The sequence below is a fragment of the Ranitomeya imitator genome, chromosome 9, assembly GCF_032444005.1.
Source record: "Ranitomeya imitator isolate aRanImi1 chromosome 9, aRanImi1.pri, whole genome shotgun sequence".
NCBI lineage: Eukaryota > Metazoa > Chordata > Amphibia > Anura > Dendrobatidae > Ranitomeya > Ranitomeya imitator.
In genome coordinates this window covers 103740971-103766535 of record NC_091290.1, presented here as the reverse complement: position 1 = coordinate 103766535, position 25565 = coordinate 103740971, and the positions used below count along the sequence as shown (strand labels likewise).

At 43.7% G+C, this 25565-nt stretch overlaps 7 non-coding genes across 7 annotated transcripts; all 7 read right to left on the bottom strand.

The window, feature by feature from the left end:
• Positions 1–65: 65 nt before the first annotated feature.
• TRNAQ-CUG (transfer RNA glutamine (anticodon CUG)) lies at positions 66–137 on the bottom strand. Its single transcript has one exon. It is a non-coding gene; the product is annotated as a tRNA-Gln (tRNA).
• Positions 138–799: 662 nt separating this feature from the next.
• TRNAS-UGA (transfer RNA serine (anticodon UGA)) lies at positions 800–881 on the bottom strand. The gene has a single exon. It is a non-coding gene; the product is annotated as a tRNA-Ser (tRNA).
• Positions 882–1649: 768 nt separating this feature from the next.
• TRNAQ-CUG (transfer RNA glutamine (anticodon CUG)) lies at positions 1650–1721 on the bottom strand. Its single transcript has one exon. It is a non-coding gene; the product is annotated as a tRNA-Gln (tRNA).
• A 661-nt stretch (positions 1722–2382) lies between these two features.
• TRNAS-UGA (transfer RNA serine (anticodon UGA)) lies at positions 2383–2464 on the bottom strand. Its single transcript has one exon. It is a non-coding gene; the product is annotated as a tRNA-Ser (tRNA).
• Positions 2465–3232: 768 nt separating this feature from the next.
• On the bottom strand, positions 3233–3304 carry TRNAQ-CUG (transfer RNA glutamine (anticodon CUG)). Its single transcript has one exon. It is a non-coding gene; the product is annotated as a tRNA-Gln (tRNA).
• Positions 3305–3960: 656 nt separating this feature from the next.
• TRNAS-UGA (transfer RNA serine (anticodon UGA)) lies at positions 3961–4042 on the bottom strand. Its single transcript has one exon. It is a non-coding gene; the product is annotated as a tRNA-Ser (tRNA).
• A 761-nt stretch (positions 4043–4803) lies between these two features.
• On the bottom strand, positions 4804–4875 carry TRNAQ-CUG (transfer RNA glutamine (anticodon CUG)). The gene has a single exon. It is a non-coding gene; the product is annotated as a tRNA-Gln (tRNA).
• Positions 4876–25565: the final 20690 nt, after the last annotated feature.

The window sequence follows — 25565 nt, the reverse complement described above, 5'->3', positions numbered from 1 at the left end:
AACCTTGGGAACAGGAGAACACAGTGTCAGTGGAAAAATTGAAACATGTGTACGAAAAACTGCGCAGGTTCCACTGAGATTTAAACTCAGATCGCTGGATTCAGAGTCCAGAGTGCTAACCATTACACCATGGAACCACACACAAAGAAGACTTGGCTGCAGTTTTGTGTTCTGGAAAGCACAATTGAACTCATGAATCATGGTGAAAACAGGCTCTAAAGCTGTAGTGCAAATCTACAATTAATACACAATGGTAAATTAATATCTCCTAAACTTTTATTCCGCAAGTGTGCCAAGGGTTCCACGATATCTAAGCATGGACAGTTTTAAATGTTGATAAAAAGTGACTAGTAAAAGAGTGCTGGATCTGTTACTTGGAAAAAGAGCAAGAAAAAAATTAATTGCAAAACTTATACTGTTAGAAAGCTGTTCATCCAGAAGTCGCTAAAAATTTTTCACTGTGTGGTAAAAGGTTTCATCCAAGAGATAATTCAAGGTTGTTGCAAATCAAAGTGCATGTCCCAGTACATCTGCCACAACAATGGTCTGTGGCCGCTAGACAAAAGCGGGAGAAGCACCACTTACCTGGTGCCACACTCACGGTGCTTCTTTTGATTAGCGGCATGATGCACATGAGATGCAGCACCAGATCGGCTTATGGAATGTACATCCAAAAATCTAATCAGTCTGATTCTTGAAAACCGATCCAGAGTTTGCATATCACTGTCATGGGGGTATACAAGGAAACGCGCAAATTAATCTACTCAGGTAATCAGTCAAAAAGCTTTAGGAACATATACGTAGTCGGCAGGATTTGAACCTGCGCGGGGAAACCCCAATGGATTTCAAGTCCATCGCCTTAACCACTCGGCCACGACTACTCAGACATTAACATTTGATGAGATTCACACACCTTTTCTTATAGCACCATGATCAAGATCAGTGATTATCCCTCTGGAAAATATCTCAGAAAATAGAAACAAAATTCTAGGTCCCAGTAAAAATGTAAAAATCTGATTTCGAGTCATCATCAATGGGAACCATGTACAGTTTAAGACTTTGACCTCTTCATAAGGTGGATATGGAGTGGGTCCATTCCAAAAACATCCTGAAAATTACTCTGAAAATGCTGAAAACACTGAACAAATTCATTTCCATGTAAAAAAAGACTTGCTGTTCATATGATCGGGCTTTTGGCGTCTTTTAACCACATCAAGTTTCCAAAAATTCCAAGCGGTTAACTGAAATAAGCATATCTATCTTCTGGTATTTTTCATTTAGAAGTGCTCCATACTTATAATACAAGTCAATGGCTAGGTTAGAAACACTCCTTAAAGGTTCCTAAGTGACTTTTGGTGCATTTTGTGAGCTGCAAAGCAAAGCCTCAAAAACAGACTCAAAAGATGCCCAAAACAATTTTTAGAAAAACACCACCAAATATGGTGGTGTTTTAAGTTTCATTAACCCTGCTTCATAGGTAGCTTTGGCCACAGAACTCACAGTGATCACTCCATGTATGCTTGGAACATTGAAATCTTTTTTTGGCTTTTGGTATGTTGATTTTAACTTTCTCTTTTTATGTTAAACCTTGGGAACAGGAGAACACAGTGTCAGTGGAAAAATTGAAACATGTGTACAAAAAACTGCGCAGGTTCCACTGAGATTTGAACTCAGATCGCTGGATTCAGAGTCCAGAGTGCTAACCATTACACCATGGAACCACACACAAAAAAGACTTGGCTGCAGTTTTGTGTTCTGGAAAGCACAATTGAACTCATGAATCATGGTGAAAACAGGCTCTAAAGCTGTAGTGCAAATCTACAATTAATACACAATGGTAAATTAATATCTCCTAAACTTTTATTCCGCAAGTGTGCCAAGGGTTCACGATATCTCAGCATGGACAGTTTTAAATGTTGATAAAAAGTGACTAGTAAAAGAGTGCTGGATCTGTTACTTGGAAAAAGAGCAAGAAAAAAATTAATTGCAAAACTTATACTGTTAGAAAGCTGTTCATCCAGAAGTCGCTAAAAAATTTTCACTGTGTGGTAAAAGGTTTCATCCAAGAGATAATTCAAGGTTGTTGCAAATCAAAGTGCATGTCCCAGTACATCTGCCACAACAATGGTCTGTGGCCGTTAGACAAAAGCGGGAGAAGCACCACTTACCTGGTGCCACACTCACGGTGCTTCTTTTGATTAGCGGCATGATGCACATGAGATGCAGCACCAGATCGGCTTATGGAATGTACATCCAAAAATCTAATCAGTCTGATTCTTGAAAACCGATCCAGAGTTTGCATATCACTGTCATGGGGGTAGACACGGAAACGCGCAAATTAATCTACTCAGGTAATCAGTCAAAAAGCTTTAGGAACATATACGTAGTCAGCAGGATTTGAACCTGCGCGGGGAAACCCCAATGGATTTCAAGACCATCGCCTTAACCACTCGGCCACGACTACTCAGACATTAACATTTGATGAGATTCACACACGTTTTCTTATAGCACCATGATCAAGATCAGTGATTATCCCTCTGGAAAATATCTCAGAAAATAGAAACAAAATTCTAGGTCCCAGTAAAAATGTAAAAATCTGATTTCGAGTCATCATCAATGGGAACCATGTACAGTTTAAGACTTTGACCTCTTCATAAGGTGGATATGGAGTGGGTCCATTCCAAAAACATCCTGAAAATTACTCTGAAAATGCTGAAAACACTGAACAAATTCATTTCCATGTAAAAAAAGACTTGCTGTTCATATGATCGGGCTTTTGGCGTCTTTTAACCACATCAAGTTTCCAAAAATTCCAAGCGATTAACTGAAATAAGCATATCTATCTTCTGGTATTTTTCATTTAGAAGTGCTCCATACTTATAATACAAGTCAATGGCTAGGTTAGAAACACTCCTTAAAGGTTCCTAAGTGACTTTTGGTGCATTTTGTGAGCTGCAAAGCAAAGTCTCAAAAACAGACTCAAAAGATGCCCAAAACAATTTTTAGAAAAACACCACCAAAAATGGTGGTGTTTTAAGTTTCATTAACCCTGCTTCATAGGTAGCTTTGGCCACAGAACTCACAGTGATCACTCCATGTATGCTTGGAACATTGAAATCTTTTTTTGGCTTTTGGTATGTTGATTTTAACTTTCTCTTTTTATGTTAAACCTTGGGAACAGGAGAACACAGTGTCAGTGGAAAAATTGAAACATGTGTACGAAAAACTGCGCAGGCTCCACTGAGATTTGAACTCAGATCGCTGGATTCAGAGTCCAAAGTGCTAACCATTACACCATGAAACCACACGCAAAAAAGACTTGGCTGCAGTTTTGTGTTCTGGAAAGCACAATTGAACTCATGAATCATGGTGAAAACAGGCTCTAAAGCTGTAGTGCAAATCTACAATTAATACACAATGGTAAATTAATATCTCCTAAACTTTTATTCCACAAGTGTGCCAAGGGTTCCACGATATCTCAGCATGGACAGTTTTAAATGTTGATAAAAAGTGACTAGTAAAAGAGTGCTGGATCTGTTACTTGGAAAAAGAGCAAGAAAAAAATTATTTGCAAAACTTATACTGTTAGAAAGCTGTTCATCCAGAAGTCACTAAAAATTTTTCATTGTGTGGTAATAGGTTTCATCCAAGAGATAATTCAAGGTTGTTGCAAATCAAAGTGCATGTCCCAGTACATCTGCCACAACAATGGTCTGTCTCCGCTAGACAAAAGCGGGAGAAGCACCACTTACCTGGTGCCACACTCACGGTGCTTCTTTTGATTAGCGGCATGATGCACATGAGATGCAGCGCCAGATCGGCTTATGGAATGTACATCCAAAAATCTAATCAGTCTGATTCTTGAAAACCGTTCCAGAGTTTGCATATCACTGTCACGGCGGTAGACAAGGAAACGCGCAAATTAATCTACTCAGGTAATCAGTCAAAAAGCTTTAGATACGTAGTCGGCAGGATTTGAACCTGCGCGGGGAAACCCCAATGGATTTCAAGTCCATCGCCTTAACCACTCGGCCACGACTACTCAGACATTAACATTTGATGAGATTCACACACCTTTTCTTATAGCACCATGATCAAGGTCAGTGATTATCCCTCTGGAAAATATCTCAGAAAATAGAAACAAAATTCTAGGTCCCAGTAAAAATGTAAAAATCTGATTTCCAGTCATCATGAATGGGAACCATGTACAGTTTAAGACTTTGACCTCTTCATAAGGTGGATATGGAGTGGGTCCATTCCAAAAACATCCTGAAAATTACTCTGAAAATGCTGAAAACACTGAACAAATTCATTTCCGTGTAAAAAAAGACTTGCTGTTCATATGATCGGGCTTTTGGCGTCTTTTAACCACATCAAGTTTCCAAAAATTCCAAGCGGTTAACTGAAATAAGCATATCTATCTTCTGGTATTTTTCATTTAGAAGTGCTCCATACTTATAATACAAGTCAATGGCTAGGTTAGAAACACTCCTTAAAGGTTCCTAAGTGACTTTTGGTGCATTTTGTGAGCTGCAAAGCAAAGCCTCAAAAACAGACTCAAAAGATGCCCAAAACAATTATTAGAAAAACACCACCAAAAATGGTGGTGTTTTAAGTTTCATTAACCCTGCTTCATAGGTAGCTTTGGCTACAGAACTCACAGTGATCACTCCATGTATGCTTGGAACATTGAAATCTTTTTTTGGCATGTTGATTTTAACTTTCTCTTTTTATGTTAAACCTTGGGAACAGGAGAACACAGTGTCAGTGGAAAAATTGAAACATGTGTACAAAAAACTGCCCTGGTTCCACTGAGATTTGAACTCAGATCGCTGGATTCAGAGTCCAGAGTGCTAACCATTACACCATGGAACCACACGCAAAAAAGACTTGGCTGCAGTTTTGTGTTCTGGAAAGCACAATTGAACTCATGAATCATGGTGAAAACAGGCTCTAAAGCTGTAGTGCAAATCTACAATTAATACACAATGGTAAATTAATATCTCCTAAACTTTTATTCCACAAGTGTGCCAAGGGTTCCACGATATCTCAGCATGGACAGTTTTAAATGTTGATAAAAAGTGACTAGTAAAAGAGTGCTGGATCTGTTACTTGGAAAAAGAGCAAGAAAAAAATTAATTGCAAAACTTATACTGTTAGAAAGGTGTTCATCCAGAAGTTGCTAAAAAATTTTCACTGTGTGGTAAAAGGTTTTATCCAAGAGATAATTCAAGGTTGTTGCAAATCAAAGTGCATGTCCCAGTACATCTGCCACAACAATGGTCTGTGGCCGCTAGACAAAAGCGGGAGAAGCACCACTTACCTGGTGCCACACTCACGGTGCTTCTTTTGATTAGCGGCATGATGCACATGAGATGCAGCACCAGATCGGCTTATGGAATGTACATCCAAAAATCTAATCAGTCTGATTCTTGAAAACCGTTCCAGAGTTTGCATATCACTGACATGGGGGTAGACAAGGAAACGCGCAAATTAATCTACTCAGGTAATCAGTCAAAAAGCTTTAGGAACATATACGTAGTCGGCAGGATTTGAACATGGGCGAGAAAAACCCAATGGATTTCACGTCCATCGCCTTAACCACTCGGCCACGTCTACTCAGACATTAACAATTGATGAGATTCACACACCTTTTCTTATAGCACCATGATCAAGATCAGTGATTATCCCTCTGGAAAATATCTCAGAAAATAGAAACAAAATTCTAGGTCCCAGAAAAAATGTAAAAATCTGATTTCGAGTCATCATCAATGGGAACCATGTACAGTTTAAGACTTTGATATCTTCATAAGTTGGATATGGAGTGGGTTCATTCCAAAAACATCCTGAAAATTACTGTGAAAATGCTGAAAACACTGAACAAATTCATTTCCATGTAAAAAAAAGACTTGCTGTTCATATGATCAGGCTTTTGGCGTCTTTTAACCACATCAAGTTTCCAAAAATTCCAAGCGGTTAACTGAAATAAGCATATCTATCTTCTGGTATTTTTCATTTAGAAGGGCTCCATACTTATAATACAAGTCAATGGCTAGGTTAGAAAAACTCTTTAATGGTTCCTAAGTGACTTTTGGTGCATTTTGTGAGCTGCAAAGAAAAGCCTCAAAAACAGACTCAAAAGATGCCCAAAACAATTTTTAGAAAAACACCACCAAAAATGGTGGTGTTTTAAGTTTCATTAATCCTGCTTCATAGGTAGCTTTGGCCACAGAACTCACAGTGATCACTCCACATATGCTTGGAACATTGAAATCTTTTTTTGGCTTTTGGTATGTTGATTTTAACTTTCTCTTTTTATGTTAAACCTTGGGCACAGGAGAACACAGTGTCAGTGGAAAAATTGAAACATGTGTACGAAAAACTGCCCAGGTTCCACTGAGATTTGAACTCAGATCGCTGGATTTAGAGTCCAGAGTGCTAACCATTACACCATGGAACCACACATGAAAAAGACTTGGCTGCAGTTTTGTGTTCTGGAAAGCACAATTGAACTCATGAATCATGGTGAAAACAGGCTCTAAAGCTGTAGTGCAAATCTACAATTAATACACAATGGTAAATTAATATCTCCTAAACTTTTATTCCACAAGTGTGCCAAGGGTTCCACGATATCTCAGCAAGGACAGTTTTAAATGTTGATAAAAAGTGACTAGTAAAAAGAGTGCTAGATCTGTTACTTGGAAAAAGAGCAAGAAAAAAATTATTTGCAAAACTTATACTGTTAGAAAGCTGTTCATCCAGAAGTCGCTAAATATTTTTCATTGTGTGGTAAAAGGTTTCATCCAAGAGATAATTCAAGGTTGTTGCAAATCAAAGTGCATGTCCCAGTACATCTGCCACAACAATGGTCTGTGGCCGCTAGACAAAAGCGGGAGAAGCACCACTTACCTGGTGCCACACTCACGGTGCTTCTTTTGATTAGCGGCATGATGCACATGAGATGCAGCGCCAGATCGGCTTATGGAATGTACATCCAAAAATCTAATCAGTCTGATTCTTGAACACCGGTCCAGAGTTTGCATATCACTGTCATGGGGGTAGACAAGGAAACGCGCAAATTAATCTACTCAGGTAATCAGTCAAAAAGCTTTAGGAACATATACATAGTCGGCAGGATTTGATCCTGCACGGGGAAACCCTAACGGATATCAAGTCAATCGCCTTAACCACTCGGCCACGACTACTCAGACATTAACATTTGATGAGATTCACACACCTTTTCTGATAGCACCATGATCAAGATCAGTGATTATCCCTCTGGAAAATATCTCAGAAAATAGAAACAAAATTCTAGGTCCCAGTAAAAATGTAAAAATCTGATTTCAAGTCATCATTAGGGTTGAGCGAAACGGGTCGAACATTTTCAAAAGTCGCCGACTTTTGGCTAAGTCGGGGTTTCATGAAACCCGATCCGACCCCTGTGCGGGGTCGGCCATGCGGTACGCGACTTTCGCGCCAAAGTCGCGTTTCAATGACGCGAAAAGCGCCATTTCTCAGCCAATGAAGGTAAACGCAGAGTGTGGGCAGCGTGATGACATAGGTCCTGGTCCCCACCATCTTAGAGAAGGGCATTGCAGTGATTGGCTTGCTGTCTGCGACGTCACAGGGGCTATAAAGAGGCGTTCCCGCCGACCGCCATCTTACTGCTGCTGATCTGAGCTTAGGGAGAGGTTGCTGCCGCTTTGTCAGAAGCAGGGATAGCGTTAGGCAGGGTCCATTAACCACAAAACCGCTTGTGCTGCAGCGATTTGCACTGTCCAACACCACCCTCGGTGTGCAGGGACAGTGGAAGTTTTTTTTTTTTTTTTTTCCCCTCAGCGCTGTAGCTCATTGGGCTGCCCTAGAAGGCTCCCTGATAGCTGCATTGCTGTGTGTACGCCGCTGTGCAAACCAACTGCTTTTTTCAAAGCACAAATCCTCTTGTTCCTTCCTTTCTGCACAGCTATCTTTTTTGTTTGTCCACACTTTTTATTTCATTTGTGCATCAGTCCACTCCTTATTGCTGCCTGCCATACCTGGCTGAGATTACTGCAGGCAGGGAGATAGTAGCTGCCTGCCATACCTGGCTGAGATTACTGCAGGCAGGGAGATAGTAATTGTAGGACATTCCCTGTTTTTTTTTTTTTTTTTGGTGGGAGATTAAGATTGGCAATTTGGCATTTCTGCTAGAGTGCCATCCCTGTGTGTGCCATCTCTCTCACATAGTGGGCCATAGAAAGCCTTTTCATTTTTCTGTATTTTTTTTTGTGGGGTGTATAAATTCTCCCTGATAAAAATACAGTGGGAGATTAATATTGGCCTTTGGGCTTGTGTGCCAGTCCTGAGTGTGCCATCTCTCTCACAAATAGTGGGCCATAGAAAGCCTATTTTATTTTTTTTTGGGTTTTATAAATTCTCCCTGAAAAAAAGGGAGATTAATATTGGCCTCTGGGCTTGTGTGCCAGTCCTGAGCGTGCCATCTGTGCCAGCCCTGAGCGTGCCATCTCTCTCACAAATAGTGGGCCATAGAAAGCCTATTTAATTTTTTTTTTGGTTTTATAAATTCTCCCTGAAAAAAAGGGAGATTAATATTGGCCTCTGGGCTTGTGTGCCAGTTGTGAGCGTGCCATCTGTGCCAGTCCTGAGCGTGCCATCTCTCTCACAAATAGTGGGCCATAGAAAGCCTATTTAATTTTTTTTTTTGTTTTATAAATTTTCCCTGAAAAAAGGGAGATTAATATTGGCCTCTGGGCTTGTGTGCCAGTTGTGAGCGTGCCATCTGTGCCAGTCCTGAGCGTGCCATCTCTCTCACAAATAGTGGGCCATAGAAAGCCTATTTAAATATTTTTTTGGTTTTATAAATTCTCCCAGAAAAAAAGGGAGATTAATATTGGCCTCTGGGCTTCTGTGCCAGTCCTGAGCGTGCCATCTGTGCCAGTCCTGAGCGTCCCATCTCTCTCACAAATAGTGGGCCATAGAAAGCCTATTTTTTTTTTTTTTTGGGTTTTAGAAATTCTCCCTGGAAAAAAAAAGGGAGATTAATATTGCCCTTTGGGCTTGTGTGCCAGTACTAAGCGTTCCATCTCTCTCTCTCTCTCAGTCAGTGGGCCATAGAACGCCTATTTTTGGTTTTATTTGTTTTCTAAATTCTCCCTGAAAAAATCATTTTATTTTATTTGGTTTCTAAATTCTTCCTGATAAAATCATATTTTTTTTATTATTTTTTTTTCTAAAGTCTCCCTGAAAAAAAAAAAAAAAAAAACAGTGGGAGATTAATATTGGCCTTTCTGCTTGTGTGCCAGTCTTGACTCCTGGGTGCGTCATCTCTCAGTCAGTGGGCCATAGAACGCCTATTTTTGGTTTTATTTGTTTTATAAATTCTCCCTGAAAAAATCATTTTATTTTATTTGGTTTCTAAATTCTTCCTGATAAAATCATATTTTTTTTATTATTTTTTTTTCTAAAGTCTCCCTGAAAAAAAAAAAAAAAAACAACCAAAAAAAACAGTGGGAGATTAATATTGGCCTTTCTGCTTGTGTGCCAGTCTTGACTCCTGGGTGTGCCATCTCTCTCTCTCTCTCTCTCTCTCTCTCTCTCTCTCTCTCTCTCTCCAATTGTGGTCCATAGAAAGCCTATATTTTTTTTCCTTGATTTGGGTTCCAAAATCTACCAGAGAAAATAACTACATCAATCATTGGTAGAAAAATATTGGCCTCTGGGCTTGTGTGCCACTCCTGACTCCTGTGTGCGTCATCTCTCAGTCAGTGGGCCATAGAACGCCTATTTTTGTTTTTATTTGTTTTATAAATTCTCCCTGAAAAAATCATTTTATTTTATTTGGTTTCTAAATTCTTCCTGATAAAATCATATTTTTTTTATTATTTTTTTTTCTAAAGTCTCCCTGAAAAAAAAAAAAAAAAAAAAAAAACAGTGGGAGATTAATATTGGCCTTTCTGCTTGTGTGCCAGTCTTGACTCCTGGGTGCGTCATCTCTCAGTCAGTGGGCCATAGAACGCCTATTTTTGGTTTTTTTTGTTTTATAAATTCTCCCTGAAAAAATCATTTTATTTTATTTGGTTTCTAAATTCTTCCTGATAAAATCATATTTTTTTTATTATTTTTTTTTCTAAAGTCTCCCTGAAAAAAAAAAAAAAAAACAACCAAAAAAAACAGTGGGAGATTAATATTGGCCTTTCTGCTTGTGTGCCAGTCTTGACTCCTGGGTGTGCCATCTCTCTCTCTCTCTCTCTCTCTCTCTCTCTCTCCAATTGTGGTCCATAGAAAGCCTATATTTTTTTTCCTTGATTTGGGTTCCAAAATCTACCAGAGAAAATAACTACATCAATCATTGGTAGAAAAATATTGGCCTCTGGGCTTGTGTGCCACTCCTGACTCCTGTGTGCGTCATCTCTCAGTCAGTGGGCCATAGAACGCCTATTTTTGTTTTTATTTGTTTTATAAATTCTCCCTGAAAAAATAATTTTATTTTATTTGGTTTCTAAATTCTTCCTGATAAAATCATATTTTTTTTATTATTTTTTTTTCTAAAGTCTCCCTGAAAAAAAAAAAAAAAAAAAAAAAAAAAACCCCCAAAAAAATGGGAGATTAATATTGGCCTTTCTGCTTGTGTGCCAGTCTTGACTCCTGGGTGTGCCATCTCTCTCTCTCTCTCTCTCTCTCTCTCTCTCTCTCCAATTGTGGTCCATAGAAAGCCTATATTTTTTTTCCTTGATTTGGGTTCCAAAATCTACCAGAGAAAATAACTCCATCAATCATTGGTAGAAAAATATTGGCCTCTGGGCTTGTGTGCCACTCCTGATTCCTGTGTGCGTCATCTCTCACTCAGTGGCCCATAGAAAGCATATAGTTTGTTACATTTGTTTTCTAAATTCTCCCTGCAAAAATCTATTTTTTTTTTTTTGGGGGGTTTCTAAAGTGTTCCTGAAAAAAATAAAAATAAAAAAAAAATAATAGTGTGACATTAATATTAACATTTGTGCTTCAGTGACAGTCCTGCGTGTGGGGCATCTCTCTAATTTGCAGCCACCAAAAAAAGAGTGTGTAACATTGGGCCTGATTTTCGCTGTGGTCTCACCAACCTGTAAAGGGGTAGCTAAATCATACTGAAGTTATAGCTCACCGTGTAAGTTGTGTGACTGCAACAAATAACGTTAGTTTGGTTACGTTTTTAAAACAATGAGGAAGTCTAGTGGAAGAGGTCGTGGCCGGGGGCGTTCATTGTCAGCTGGTAATGAGGGTAGTGGTAGTGGTGGAGCATCAGGTGGTCGTGGGGAAAAAAATATTGCACCTAAGTCTGGAGCTGTGGAGCCAGGTTCGTCGTCCGGCTACACAAGGCCTCGAACGCTCCCTTTTCTGGGATTAGGAAAACCGCTTTTAAAGCCGGAGCAGCAAGAGCAAGTTTTGGCTTATCTTGCTGACTCAGCCTCTAGCTCTTTTGCCTCCTCTCGTGAAACTGGTAAAAGTAAAAGCAGCGCGTCGTTAGTGGATGTTCACGGTCAGGGACAAGTCACTTCCTTGTCCTCTTCAGCAAAAACAACAACAGAGAAGAATGCAGCAGGCGACACAACGGGTTACTCCATGGAGCTCTTTACACATACCGTCCCTGGCTTAGAAAGTGAAGCAGTTAACAGTCCATGCCCATTACAAATTGAATCTGACATGGAGTGCACTGACGCACAGCCACAGCCAGACTACTATGCTGGTCCTTTGACTCAGACCACAACATTGCCCTCGCAGGGTGCTGATCAAGAATCAGACCCTGATGAGACTATGTTGCCCCATCACGAACGCTATACCACCGAACGACACGGTGACACAGACGAAGTTGCGCAGGAGGTACAAGAAGAGTTATTAGATGACCCAGTTCTTGACCCCGATTGGCAGCCATTGGGGGAACAGGGTGCAGGCGGCAGCAGTTCTGAAGCAGAGGAGGAGGAGGGGCCGCAGCAGGCATCAACATCGCCACAGGTTCCATCTGCCGGGCCCGTATCTTGCCCAAAACGCGTGGCAAAGCCAAAACCTGGTGGAGGACAGCGTGGCCATCCGGTTAAAGCTCAGTCTGCAATGCCTGAAAAGGTATCCGATGCTAGAAAGAGTGCAGTCTGGCATTTTTTTTAAACAACATCCAATTGATCAGCGCAAAGTCATCTGTCAAAAATGTTCTACTTCCTTAAGCAGAGGTCAGAATCTGAAAAGTCTCAATACTAGTTGCATGCATAGACATTTAACCACCATGCATTTGAAAGCTTGGACTAACTACCAAACGTCCCTTAAGGTTGTTGCACCCTCGGCCAATGAAGCTAGTCATCAACGCAACATCCCTTCCGGCAGTGTAGGACCACCATTTAGCGCACCACCTGCTGTATCTGTGCAGGTATCTTTGCCAGGCCAAAGCAGTCAGGGTCAGGGAATCACCAGTTTCGTAGTAGGAAACACTGCATCTAGGGCACCGGCGGCAACAATACCATCTCCCACCGTCTCTCAGTCTGCCATGTCCACCGGCACCCCCGCTAGTTCCACGATCTCCAGCTCTCCAGTCCAGCTCACCCTACATGAGACTATGGTTAGAAAAAGGAAATACTTAGCCTCGCATCCGCGTACACAGGGTTTGAACGCCCACATAGCTAGACTAATCTCGTTAGAGATGATGCCCTACCGGTTAGTTGAAAGCGAAGCTTTCAAAGACCTGATGGACTACGCTGTACCACGCTACGAGCTACCCAGTCGACACTTTTTTTCCAGAAAAGCCATCCCAGCCCTCCACCAGCATGTTAAAGAGCGCATCGTCCATGCACTCAGGCAATCTGTGAGCACAAAGGTGCACCTGACAACAGATGCATGGACCAGTAGGCATGGCCAGGGACGTTACGTGTCCATCACGGCACACTGGGTAAATGTGGTGGATTCAGGGTCCACAGGGGACAGCAAGTTTGGGACAGTTCTGCCTAGCCCACGGTCTAGTAAACAGTTGTCTGTAGCCGTTCGCACCCCCTCCTCCTCCTCCTCCTCCTCGTCCTCCTGCAGAAGCAAGAGCTCGTCCACAGACCGCAGTCGCACAAACACTCCATCCGCACCTGCCACTGTTGCACACCAGGTCTCCCATTATGGGGCAGCTACTGGCATACGTCAGCAGGCTGTATTGGCTATGAAGTGTTTGGGCGACAATAGACACACCGCGGAAGTTCTGTCCGAGTTCTTGCAGCAAGAAACGCAGTCGTGGCTGGGCACTGTAGATCTTGAGGCAGGCAAGGTAGTGAGTGATAACGGAAGGAATTTCATGGCTGCCATCTCCCTTTCCCAACTGAAACACATTCCTTGCCTGGCTCACACCTTAAACCTGGTGGTGCAGTGCTTCCTGAAAAGTTATCCGGGGTTATCCGACCTGCTCCTCAAAGTGCGTGGACTTTGCGCACATATCCGCCGTTCGCCTGTACACTCCAGCCGTATGCAGACCTATCAGCGTTCTTTGAACCTTCCCCAGCATCGCCTAATCATAGACGTTGCAACAAGGTGGAACTCAACACTGCACATGCTTCAGAGACTGTGCGAACAGAGGCGGGCTGTTATGTTTTTGTGGGAGGATACACATACACGGGCAGGCAGTAGGATGGCAGACATGGAGTTGTCAGGTGTGCAGTGGTCGAAGATTCAAGACATGTGTCAAGTCCTTCAGTGTTTTGAGGAATGCACACGGCTGGTTAGTGCAGACAACGCCATAATAAGCATGAGCATCCCCCTAATGCGTCTGCTGATGCAAAGTTTGACGCACATAAAGGATCAGGCGTCTGCACCAGAGGAAGAGGAAAGCCTTGATGACAGTCAGCGATTGTCTGGTCAGGGCAGTGTACATGACGAGGTACTGGGCGAAGAGGAGGTGGAGGATGAGGAGGATGATGGGGATGAGTATATTTTTAATGAGGAAGCTTTCCCTGGGGCACGGGAAATTGGTGGCGTGGCAAGGCCGGGTTCTGGTTTTTTGAGGGACACAAGTGACGTAGATTTGCCTGCAACTGCCCCTCAACCAAGCACAACCGCAGATTTGACAACGGGAACTTTGGCCCACATGGCGGATTATGCCTTGCGTATCCTCAAAAGGGACACACGCATTACAAAAATGATGAACGATGACGATTACTGGTTGGCCTGCCTCCTTGATCCTCGCTATAAAGGCAAATTGCAAAATATTATGCCACATGAGAACTTGGAACTAATATTAGCAACAAAACAATCAACTCTTGTTGACCGTTTGCTTCTGGCATTCCCTGCACACAGCGCCCGTGATCGTTCTCACACGAGCTCCAGGGGCCAGCAGACCAGAGGTGTTAGAGGGGCAGAAATCAGAAGTGGCGTTGGCCAGAGGGGTTTTCTGACCAGGTTGTGGAGTGATTTTTCTATGACCGCAGACAGGACAGGTACTGCAGCATCAATTCAAAGTGACAGGAGACAACATTTGTCCAGTATGGTTACAAACTATTTTTCATCCCTTATCGACGTTCTCCCTCAACCGTCATTCCCATTTGATTACTGGGCATCCAAATTAGACACCTGGCCAGAATTGGCAGAATATGCATTGCAGGAGCTTGCTTGCCCGGCAGCTAGTGTCCTATCAGAAAGAGTATTCAGTGCTGCAGGTTCAATACTAACAGAAAAAAGGACTCGTCTGGCTACCCAAAATGTAGATGATCTAACCTTCATTAAAATGAACCACAACTGGATTTCAAAATCTTTTGCCCCACCCTGCCCGGCTGACACCTAGCTTTCCTATGAAAAGGTCTTGCCTGTGGACTATTCTGAATGACTTTTCCAATCTCGTAATTTTCTTCACCTGATTGTCCAGCATACGACATGTTTCCACCTCACGAAATGGCCAAACTCCCCACACGGGGCTGTGCTATCGCCACTTTGCGCTTGGACCCTTGAGAGTGCTGTTTGTCTGAAGAGGTGGGTGTGGCCGCTTTTGGTCGACGGCACTGCCACTGGGTCCCTCATAGTACAATAAAGTGTCTCTGGCGGTGGTGGTGCGCACCCAACGTCAGACACACCGTTGTAATATGAGGGGCCCTGTGCCTGTACCGCCGGCCACAAGACAGTTCCCCCCCCCAGCTCAAACAGTGCTCTACCACTAGCAAAATTATCTCTCACAGCTTCACCAATGTGTAGTCTAGGCGCTGACATCCTTCAATGCCTGGCACTGACAATACCATTGTTTTGACATTTTTGTTATGTTAGGCCTTCGAAGCCTGTCTGCGGTCCCTTCTTTCTACAACTACTACACTGACCAGGCCACTGCTGGCCGTGTTACCCTGGAACCAATTTAAAAGTGCCTACAGTCAGCCCAATTTTGTTATGTTAGGCCTTCGAAGACTGTCTGCCGTCACTCCTTCCACTAGACTTCCACTGACCATACACTGCTGCCCATGTACCCCTGGAACCAATTTAAAGTGCCTACAGCCAGCCCAATTTTGTTATGTTAGGCCTTCGAAGCCTGTCTGCGGTCACTCCTTCCACTAGACTTCCACTGACCAGACCACTGCTGCCCGTGTACCCCTGCAACCAATTTAAAAGTGCCTACAGCCAGCCCAAGTTTGTTATGTTAGGCCTTCGAAGCCTGTCTGCGGTCACTCCTTCCACTAGACTTCCACTGACCAGACCACTGCTGCCCGTGTACCCCTGGAACCAATTTAAAAGTGCCTACAGCCAGCCCAAGTTTGTTATGTTAGGCCTTGGAAGCCTGTCTGCGGTCACTCCTTCCACTAGACTTCCACTGACCAGACCACTGCTGCCCGTGTACCCCTGGAACCAATTTAAAAGTGCCTACAGCCAGCCCAAGTTTGTTATGTTAGGCCTTGGAAGCCTGTCTGCGGTCACTCCTTCCACTAGACTTCCACTGACCAGACCACTGCTGCCCGTGTACCCCTGGAACCAATTTAAAAGTGCCTACAGCCAGCCCAAGTTTGTTATGTTAGGCCTTCGAAGCCTGTCTGCGGTCACTCCTTCCACTAGACTTCCACAGACCAGACCACTGCTGCCCGTGTACCCCTGGAACCAATTTAAAAGTGCCTACAGCCAGCCCAAGTTTGTTATGTTAGGCCTTGGAAGCCTGTCTGCGGTCACTCCTTCCACTAGACTTCCACTGACCAGACCACTGCTGCCCGTGTACCCCTGGAACCAATTTAAAAGTGCCTACAGCCAGCCCAAGTTTGTTATGTTAGGCCTTCGAAGCCTGTCTGCGGTCACTCCTTCCACTAGACTTCCACAGACCAGACCACTGCTGCCCGTGTACCCCTGGAACCAATTTAAAAGTGCCTACAGCCAGCCCAAGTTTGTTATGTTAGGCCTTGGAAGCCTGTCTGCGGTCACTCCTTCCACTAGACTTCCACTGACCAGACCACTGCTGCCCGTGTACCCCTGGAACCAATTTAAAAGTGCCTACAGCCAGCCCAAGTTTGTTATGTTAGGCCTTCGAAGCCTGTCTGCGGTCACTCCTTCCACTAGACTTCCACAGACCAGACCACTGCTGCCCGTGTACCCCTGGAACCAATTTAAAAGTGCCTACAGCCAGCCCAAGTTTGTTATGTTAGGCCTTGGAAGCCTGTCTGCGGTCACTCCTTCCACTAGACTTCCACTGACCAGACCACTGCTGCCCGTGTACCCCTGGAACCAATTTAAAAGTGCCTACAGCCAGCCCAAGTTTGTTATGTTAGGCCTTGGAAGCCTGTCTGCGGTCACTCCTTCCACTAGACTTCCACTGACCAGACCACTGCTGCCCGTGTACCCCTGGAACCAATTTAAAAGTGCCTACAGCCAGCCCAAGTTTGTTATGTTAGGCCTTGGAAGCCTGTCTGCGGTCACTCCTTCCACTAGACTTCCACTGACCAGACCACTGCTGCCCGTGTACCCCTGGAACCAATTTAAAAGTGCCTACAGCCAGCCCAAGTTTGTTATGTTAGGCCTTTGAAGCCTGTCTGCGGTCACTCCTTCCACTAGACTTCCACAGACCAGACCACTGCTGCCCGTGTACCCCTGGAACCAATTTAAAAGTGCCTACAGCCAGCCCAAGTTTGTTATGTTAGGCCTTGGAAGCCTGTCTGCGGTCACTCCTTCCACTAGACTTCCACTGACCAGACCACTGCTGCCCGTGTACCCCTGGAACCAATTTAAAAGTGCCTACAGCCAGCCCAAGTTTGTTATGTTAGGCCTTGGAAGCCTGTCTGCGGTCACTCCTTCCACTAGACTTCCACTGACCATACACTGCTGCCCATGTACCCCTGGAACAAATTTAAAAGTGCCTACAGCCAGCCCAAGTTTGTTATGTTAGGCCTTCGAAGCCTGTCTGCGTCCCGTTCTTTCAACTACAACTACACTGACCAGGCCACTGATGGCCGTGTTCCCTTGGAACCAATTTTAACTTGCCTACAGCCAGCCCTATGTTATTATGTTAAGCCTTCGAATCCTGTCTGCGTCCCGTTCTTTCAACTACAACTACACTGACCAGGCCACTGATGGCCGTGTTCCCCTGGAACCAATTTTAACTTGCCTACAGCCAGCCCAATGTTAGGCCTTTGATGCCTGTCTGCCGTCACTCCTTCCACTAGGCCTCCACTGACCTGTCTATTGCTGCCCGTGTACCCCTTGAACCAACATCATTAAATATAAAAAAAATTAATTTGATTATAAAAAATAAGATCGTGTTGAGATCTCAAATGCAGACATTTTAACAATCAAAACAAACACACAACAAATATCTGGAACTGTACTACAAAGGTCCAACAGCTACAATTTCTTTCTCCTGCAAGAAGTTAACTGAAAGTTTTTTGGAGTTGTTAACACAGATATGGCATCCACCGAGTGTTGTCCTGTCGCGTCTCCTTTAAATTATTTCCAATAAGATGTTAAACTATTAATTTAATAAAATCAATAATTAAAAAAATAATTGAGTAAGTCAAAAGCACATTGCAAATAAACATTAATTACAAATCAAGAAGCATGGCGCGTCCGAGGGTGAGTAGATACCGAATAAGAATATAATCACCCTCGGACGCGCAATGCTTATTTACAACAGCCTTCCTTCCTAAGAATCAGCCCTTCCGTGGTGTAGAGAGAGGTTGTGTTACACTCCAAGGTGTTCCCCAGGTTGCCTTTCCTGAGCTTCGATCTTCCGGCTCTCGTTTAGTAGCTGTTGGAAACTACGCTGCATTAGGCCTACTAATTGTGTATGGGTGAAACAGTGGCGCATCTGCGGTCCCTCCTTCCACTAGGCCTCCACTGACCTGTCTACTGCGGCCCGTGTACCCCTTGAACCAACCTAATAAAATATTTAAAAAATTAATTTGATTATAAAAAATAAGATCGTGTTGAGATCTCAAATGCAGACATTTTAACAATCAAAACAAACACACAACAAATATCTGGAACTGTACTACAAAGGTCCAACAGCTACAATTTCTTTCTCCTGCAAGAAGTTAACTGAAAGTTTTTTGGAGTTGTTAACACAGATATGGCATCCACCGAGTGTTGTCCTGTCGCGTCTCCTTTAAATTATTTCCAATAAGATGTTAAACTATTAATTTAATAAAATCAATAATTAAAAAAATAATTGAGTAAGTCAAAAGCACATTGCAAATAAACATTAATTACAAATCAAGAAGCATGGCGCGTCCGAGGGTGAGTAGATACCGAATAAGAATATAATCACCCTCGGACGCGCAATGCTTATTTACAACAGCCTTCCTTCCTAAGAATCAGCCCTTCCGTGGTGTAGAGAGAGGTTGTGTTACACTCCAAGGTGTTCCCCAGGTTGCCTTTCCTGAGCTTCGATCTTCCGGCTCTCGTTTAGTAGCTGTTGGAAACTACGCTGCATTAGGCCTACTAATTGTGTATGGGTGAAACAGTGGCGCATCTGCGGTCCCTCCTTCCACTAGGCCTCCACTGACCTGTCTACTGCGGCCCGTGTACCCCTTGAACCAACCTAATAAAATATTTAAAAAATTAATTTGATTATAAAAAATAAGATCGTGTTGAGATCTCAAATGCAGACATTTTAACAATCAAAACAAACACACAACAAATATCTGGAACTGTACTACAAAGGTCCAACAGCTACAATTTCATTCTCCTGCAAGAAGTTAACTGAAAGTTTTTTGGAGTTGTTAACACAGATATGGCATCCACCGAGTGTTGTCCTGTCGCGTCTCCTTTAAATTATTTCCAATAAGATGTTAAACTATTAATTTAATAAAATCAATAATTAAAAAAATAATTGAGTAAGTCAAAAGCACATTGCAAATAAACATTAATTACAAATCAAGAAGCATGGCGCGTCCGAGGGTGAGTAGATACCGAATAAGAATATAATCACCCTCGGACGCGCAATGCTTATTTACAACAGCCTTCCTTCCTAAGAATCAGCCCTTTCGTGGTGTAGAGAGAGGTTGTGTTACACTCCAAGGTGTTCCCCGGGTTGCCTTTCATGAGCTTCGATCTTCCGGCTCTCGTTTAGTAGTTGGTGGAAACTACGCTGCATTAGGCCTACAAATTTGGTATGGGGTGTAGAGACAGGTTGTGTTACACTCCAAGGTTTTCACCAGGTTGCCTTTCCTGAGCTTCGATCTTCATGCTCTCGTTTAGTAGGTGTCGGAAAGTAGGCTGCATTAGGCCTACAAATTGGGTATGGGGTGGAGAGAGATGGTGTGTTACACTCCAAGGTGTTCCCCAGGTTTCCTTGCCATTGCTTCGGTCTTCCGACTCTCGTTTAGTAGTTGTAGAAAAGTACACAGCATTAGGCCTACAAAATGGGTATGGGGTGGAGAGAGATGGTGTGTTACACTCCAAGGTGTTCCCCAGGTTGCCTTTCCTGAGCTTCGATCTTCATGCTCTCGTTTAGTAGGTGTCGGAAAGTAGGCTGCATTAGGCCTACAAATTGGGTATGGGGTGGAGAGAGATGGTGTGTTACACTCCAAGGTGTTCCCCAGGTTTCCTTGCCATTGCTTCGGTCTTCCGACTCTCGTTTAGTAGTTGTAGAAAAGTACACAGCATTAGGCCTACAAAATGGGTATGGGGTGGAGAGAGATGGTGTGTTACACTCCAAGGTGTTCCCCAGGTTGCCTTTCCTGAGCTTCGATCTTCATGCTCTCGTTTAGTAGGTGTCGGAAAGTAGGCTGCATTAGGCCTAAAAAATGGGGAATGGGGTGGAGAGAGATGGTGTGTTACACTCCAAGGTGTTCCCCAGGTTTCCTTGCCATTGCTTCGGTCTTCCGACTCTCGTTTAGTAGTTGTAGAAAAGTACACTGCATTAGGCCTAAAAAATGGGTATGGGGTGGAGAGAGATGGTGTGTTACACTCCAAGGTGTTCCCCAGGTTGCCTTTCCTGAGCTTCGATCTTCATGCTCTCGTTTAGTAGGTGTCGGAAAGTAGGCTGCATTAGGCCTACAAATTGGGTATGGGGTGGAGAGAGATGGTGTGTTACACTCCAAGGTGTTCCCCAGGTTTCCTTGCCATTGCTTCGGTCTTCCGACTCTCGTTTAGTAGTTGTAGAAAAGTACACAGCATTAGGCCTACAAAATGGGTATGGGGTGGAGAGAGATGGTGTGTTACACTCCAAGGTGTTCCCCAGGTTGCCTTTCCTGAGCTTCTATCTTCAGGCTCTCATTAAATTGTGGTTAAATGGAACAACTGCATTTGGCGTACTAGTTGGTTTGGGGCCTACTATCGGTGTCTGCCACTCCTTGCTGTTCTCCTGGTTTCCTGTCCTGAAATACCATTTTCAGCCTCTCGTTAAGTAGTTGTTAATGTTAGACTGCATTTGGCCTACTAGTTGGGTTGGGGCCTACTATCGGTGTCTGCCACTCCTTGCTGTTCTCCTCCACTGAACAAAGCTGTGCCGCCTGTTTACTACGGTTGCCAATTTTGAACTGCATTTCGACTACTTACTGATTTGGCCCTACTCTCTGTGTCAGCCTCTCATTCCAGTTGTCCTCCACTGCAATGCCCCCTGGTTATTCCTGTGTTACCAATTTTGAACTGCATTTAGCCCACTTTCTTCTTTGGGCCTATATCTGTGTTTCCACTTCATCGTGCCCATTGCCCAGCCAGTGATAGATGAGTCTGCTGGTACATTGACCCATAACGCAACATTCCCCGTGCACGCTACACAACAACATTGTGACCCTGCTGAAAGTCAGGTTGCTCTTCCCGCATACCATACCACCTTACACGGGGACAAAGAGGAAGGTGCAGATGAAAGTGCAGGTTCCTTCATCAGGTGGGGGGAGGAATACTAGTTGGCGACGTCACTGGCACAGGGCCTCTCATAGTACGCAAAAGTGTTGCTGCCGGTGGGAGGCGCCCCCGCCGTGCAAACACACCGCTGTACTTTGAGGGGCCCTGTGCCAGTGCCAATGCCAACGAGTGGGCCCCCCCTGCTTGCTCAGGTTCACAGCACTTGCAAAGTTGAAATACTTACCTCTCCCTGCTCCACTGCCGTGACGTGGTCCAGATTTCCTGGGCCCACTAATTACTTGAACCAGCCCTACCCCCCACAACTTTAGCCAAATGACCCCCAATTTCAAATGCCTTCCAATTATTATAAGGTAAATTACGCTTGACAAGCTTCATTAAGAAGAATGGATGGTTTTGACATTAAAATGGGCACTCTAGGTGTTTTCCTGGCCCCCACTCACTGCCGACTATGCTGCCCCATTGACTTGCATTGGGTTTCGTGTTTCGGTCGATCCCGACTTTACGTCATAATCGGCCGATTTCACTCGACCCGACTTTGGACATAGTCGGGTTTCGCAAAACCCGGCTCGACTCTAAAAAGGTCAAGGTCGCTCAACTATAGTCATCATCAATGGGAACCATGTACAGTTTAAGACTTTGACCTCTTCATAAGGTGGATATGGAGTGGGTCCATTCCAAAAACATCCTGAAAATTACTCTGAAAATGCTGAAAACACTAAACATAGTAACATAGTAACATAGTAACATAGTTAGTAAGGCCGAAAAAAGACATTTGTCCATCCAGTTCAGCCTATATTCCATCATAATAAATCCCCAGATCTACGTCCTTCTACAGAACCTAATAATTGTATGATACAATATTGTTCTGCTCCAGGAAGACATCCAGGCCTCTCTTGAACCCCTCGACTGAGTTCGCCATCACCACCTCCTCAGGCAAGCAATTCCAGATTCTCACTGCCCTAACAGTAAAGAATCCTCTTCTATGTTGGTGGAAAAACCTTCTCTCCTCCAGACGCAAAGAATGCCCCCTTGTGCCCGTCACCTTCCTTGGTATAAACAGATCCTCAGCGAGATATTTGTATTGTCCCCTTATATACTTATACATGGTTATTAGATCGCCCCTCAGTCGTCTTTTTTCTAGACTAAATAATCCTAATTTTGCTAATCTATCTGGGTATTGTAGTTCTCCCATCCCCTTTATTAATTTTGTTGCCCTCCTTTGTACTCTCTCTAGTTCCATTATATCCTTCATGAGCACCGGTGCCCAAAACTGGACACAGTACTCCATGTGCGGTCTAACTAGGGATTTGTACAGAGGCAGTATAATGCTCTCATCATGTGTATCCAGACCTCTTTTAATGCACCCCATGATCCTGTTTGCCTTGGCAGCTGCTGCCTGGCACTGGCTGCTCCAGGTAAGTTTATTGTTAACTAGGATCCCCAAGTCCTTCTCCCTGTCAGATTTACCCAGTGGTTTCCCATTCAGTGTGTAATGGTGATATTGATTCCTTCTTCCCATGTGTATAACCTTACATTTATCATTGTTAAACCTTATCTGCCACCTTTCAGCCCAAGTTTCCAACTTATCCAGATCCGTCTGTAGTAGAATACTATCTTCTCTTGTATTAACTGCTTTACATAGTTTTGTATCATCTGCAAATATCGATATTTTACTGTGTAAACCTTCTACCAGATCATTAATGAATATGTTGAAGAGAACAGGTCCCAATACTGACCCCTGCGGTACCCCACTGGTCACAGCGACCCAGTTAGAGACTATACCATTTATAACCACCCTCTGCTTTCTATCACTAAGCCAGTTACTAACCCATTTACACACATTTTCCCCCAGACCAAGCATTCTCATTTTGTGTACCAACCTCTTGTGCGGCACGGTATCAAACGCTTTGGAAAAATCGAGATATACCACGTCCAATGACTCACCGTGGTCCAGCCTATAGCTTACCTCTTCATAAAAACTGATTAGATTGGTTTGACAGGAGCGATTTCTCATAAACCCATGCTGATATGGAGTTAAACAGTTATTCTCATTGAGCTAATCCAGAATAACATCCCTCAGAAACCCTTCAAATATTTTACCAACAATAGAGGTTAGACTTACTGGCCTATAATTTCCAGGTTCACTTTTAGAGCCCTTTTTGAATATTGGCACCACATTTGCTATGCGCCAGTCCTGCGGAACAGATCCTGTCGCTATAGAGTCCCTAAAAATAAGAAATAATGGTTTATCTATTACATTACTTAGTTCCCTTAGTACTCGTGGGTGTATGCCATCCGGACCCGGAGATTTATCTATTTTAATCTTATTTAGCCGATTTCGCACCTCTTCTTGGGTTAGATTGGTGACCCTTAATATAGGGTTTTCATTGTTTCTTGGGATTTCACCTAGCATTTCATTTTCCACCGTGAATACCGTGGAGAAGAAGGTGTTTAATATGTTAGCTTTTTCCTCGTCATCTACAACCATTCTTTCCTCACTATTTTTTAAGGGGCCTACATTTTCAGTTTTTATTCTTTTACTATTGATATAGTTGAAGAACAGTTTGGGATTAGTTTTACTCTCCTTAGCAATGTGCTTCTCTGTTTCCTTTTTGGCAGCTTTAATTAGTTTTTTAGATAAAGTATTTTTCTCCCTATAGTTTTTTAGAGCTTCAATGGTGCCATACTGCTTTAGTAGTGCAAATGCTTTCTTTTTACTGTTAATTGCCTGTCTTACTTCTTTGTTTAGCCACATTGGGTTTTTCCTATTTCTAGTCCTTTTATTCCCACAAGGTATAAACCGCTTACACTGCATATTTAGGATGTTCTTAAACATTTCCCATTTATTATCTGTATTCTTATTTCTGAGGATATTGTCCCAGTCTACCAGATTAAGGGCATCTCTAAGCTGGTTGTGGCACCCCTAGGGGTATTTGCCACAAAAATAGTTACTGACAGTAAGTACAAATACTAAAATAGCAAGACTGCACTACCACCTCCGGCCAGAAGGGGGGAGCTCCAGAGACTCCCCTTGATCCATTCTGGTCTGAGAGAAGAAATGGCAGTTGGGCCAAGGAGCTGATAGTGAGAGGTCATACAGTTGAATCTCTAACAGCCCTGTGACTGTTACCAGGCCTAAATCACCGGCCTGAGGAGAAGAGGGATAGAGAAAAAGGACATTGTGAGAACCGGGTAGCATTAATCACTACCCAGAACAGGCGCAAAGATGGATACCGGATCCGTGGCTGTATTCATTATATATAATACAGCAACCGGAAAAACGTGAGGTGATATCAGCTTCACTAGGGCCGGACGCAGCAACAGACACAGAGTTCAGCGGTACTCCCGGAGGGGGTAAACCGATAAAAGGACTCGGGTTGCCCGTCGAACCAGGACCCGGAGGGGACAGATTGGGCCGGCAGCCAGTTCACATACAGCAGCAGGGCCACACAGAAATTGCGCACAATTAGAGGCGAAGACCCCAGCAGGGTCAAAGTAACTCAGAGTTCCCATACAGACTCCGGTGACAGGACTGGTTGTAAATCCTTTTATGTTAAAGTAAACTGGTTAAACGTTTCAGTGCCTCAGTCTTTCATTTGGACAATAGCCATCTATCCAGGATCGGGATCGTCACCGCTGGGAGAACCTGCTGCTGATCAAGTAAGTGCCTGTCCCCTCATGATACCCCTTACACTGTGCATTGCCTGAGGCCACAGCACCGGGTCAAGCCACCCGTGATATCCCCCTCAAGAGACAGACTCCATTGGTCCGGTGCTGGGTATCCCGGTCTCCTGGGCGTCACAATTGGCGTCATGAACAGGATCTAGCCAGCCCGTATACCGGGTATTGTGTGCCGTGATTGGAGCCCAAAACTGTGAAAACTGGGATGAAAAATCTTGAAAATTGACTTTATTAAAGAAAAATCCATTCCCCATTGAAAACTATTGAAAGTGACTTTTCCCCATTGGTTATAATGGAGTAAAGATGGCCGCCATCCCCTGAGGTAATCACTTCATAACCGTTAGGCACGAGACTGTTAATTGAGCTACGCCGTCACCTGAGCCCCAGTCTAACTGAAAAACTTCAGAATCCGCCATTACAGAGCGCGGTGGGTGGGAGCAGCAGGGGGCGTGTCATTGTGGGCGGCACCAAGCTGAGCGCTCTGACATCAGAGCAAGGGGAAAATCGATCCTGCTGCACAGCGGAACGAATCTACACTATCCCGACGGAAGCGGAGGACCGGAAGGGTCCGGATTAACTAAGGGGGCACAGTATGTCGCAGCACGGAGACGCCGCAGCACTCGGCA